Genomic DNA, 2,428 nt, shown 5'->3' on the forward strand with positions numbered 1-2,428 from the left:
ACGTACTGAAGCAACTAAGCTGGAACGCGAAAAGTTTATTATATGATAAAGATAGTAATAGAGTAGAAACATTTAATTCTGTAATATCAAAATGCATTGGAGGAAAAAGAGTTAATTATGAGTTACGAGGCTCATATGAAGCTCGATGCAATGCTGCAGTTGTGCATTTTAATACAGGCGAGGCAATTAGTCGTTTAAGTGATGCTTTGGGAGTAAAAGCAGGATATATTGCTATCAATTTGGAGGATAACAAAACAGAAAAGGAAAGGATGCGCGGCAGATAAGGATTATGGTCTGAAAGCGGAAAACCAGATGCTGAACCCATAGAAATGGAGTTACGAGTCGCGCAACATATGGATATGTTGAAACAATGGCAACAGAAACGAGCAATGATAGAACAAGAAACGCAAGAACAAGTAGCAAGCGGTACATGGCAATATTACCGCACAAAAATAATTATAGCGTCCCATTTTGGGCATATTTACAAAATGAGGCCAAGTACCTCATGTGCATCAAGAGTTCGGTCAATAGTATATCCGCAGAAAACGCAAGTGGAAGCCATGCAATATGGGATAAAAAATGAGGAAATAGCACGGAAAAATATAGAGAGGGTACTGAACATTTCAATTAAACGATACGGATTATTCATAGATGCAGAAATACCATTTTCAGGTGTATCACCAGATGGATTGATTGAACATAACGGTATTGTAAAAATAAAATGTCCATTTGCAGCACGGTTTTTAACACCGGAAGATGCAATTGCAAAAAATGTATCCAATTTGCAAGCATTATATAAAAATGAAAAAGATGAGGAAATTAAACGCAATCATATGTATTATTATCAAGTGCAAGGACAATTGCATATAACACAACGGGACTATTGCATTTTTGCACTTTGGACACCATTAGGACTGAAAATGGAAAAGATAGTTCGTGATGATACATTTTGGAATGAAAATATGGAAAACAAGTTAGTACGGTTTTATGAAGAATGTGTATTACCGGAGATAATTGATCCGAGACGAGAAAGAAATATGCCCATTCGCGACCCAGATTATATATTACAAGCCAAGAAATGTAAAACTGAATGCAGTGAGAAGACAAGTACAAATAAGAAAATGAGAAATTGCAATGAAATGAAAAGCACAAAGTAAAGAGTGTATGACGAAAGTTACAAGAAGCAAATAAATATAAGAATAGAGTCTAAGAAAAAAACAATTATGTTATATACAAATATGCGCTGTGCGCATGAAAACCAACAGTATATGCTGCCCTCCGTGCAATCCATGAAAAGAGTAAAAAAATTCTGCGCTTCGCGCAGTCAGTAATAACAAAAGAAAATCTGCGCTCCGTGCAGTCAATAATAAGAAAGTAAAGTCTGCGCTCCGCGCAGTCTATATTCTACAAATGTGTCCTGTGTTCCGCGCAGTGCAAACGTGGCAAAACAGTCAGCGCATGGCGCAGTTAGTAATGATGAAATGTATTCAACGCTTTACGCACTCAACAATGAAAAGATATTTCCTGCACTTTTCGCACACTCGCTTATGAGAAATTGTACTGTGTGATCCACATAATGAATAATGTACAACCTCGGCAGAGTGAAAAATATGTAAGACAATTCTGCGCTTCGCGCAGGAGGTGATAAGGTGATGTTTCACCAGGAGTAGGTATAGCGGAAATATAGAGCCAAATGGACCAAAGCTTCTGCCTACTCAACATCAGTGTGCGTGGTGAATAACCACATCCTACTCGAGGTGTCACTGTTCCTTGCAAAACACGCCGGATCTAGACCAGAGAAGGTCGATAAAAGAATCGTACATAAGCAGATTAATAAATGTGTCAATGTAAAATTATCTCTCTCTCTCTCTCTCTCATTCCTTCGTAACCCCCAACTTTCCGTCTTACGTTCAGAAAAACCAAGTCCAGTGTCATTGTTAATGCAACAAAGAAAAGATCGCCGATATTGAGTGGTAAAAAGCAACGTGTATTTTACCGAAGTGTATTGAAATAACGGGAAGTAAAATGAATATAATGAATATAAATGAATATGAAATATAAAATGGAAAAAGTAAACATAAATATAAAGAATTTTAAGTAAATAGAAAGTACCGTGCATATAAAAAGTGTATAAAATAAGAATATCTGTCAAGAAAAATAGATGTGTCATTGTGCATCTCCTGGTAACTATGATTGCGCACATAGGTGATGTTCATGTGAAGCGTTAATACTTGCCGAATACGAAAATTTATTATCCGGATTATCCGATATAATTATTATCCGACAATTGAAATGCGGATATTTGAATTATCCGGATAATCCGGATAATTCGGATAGTGGAATAACGTAAATAATCGAACTATCCTGATATCCGGATAATCCGAATCTTAATATGAAGAGAATGAAATGTATTTCAATCTACATATTC

Source organism: Odontomachus brunneus, unplaced genomic scaffold (genome assembly GCF_010583005.1).
Source record: "Odontomachus brunneus isolate Ranch 3 - 2012 unplaced genomic scaffold, Obru_v1 Obru_scaffold_086, whole genome shotgun sequence".
NCBI classification, from domain to species: Eukaryota; Metazoa; Arthropoda; class Insecta; order Hymenoptera; family Formicidae; genus Odontomachus; species Odontomachus brunneus.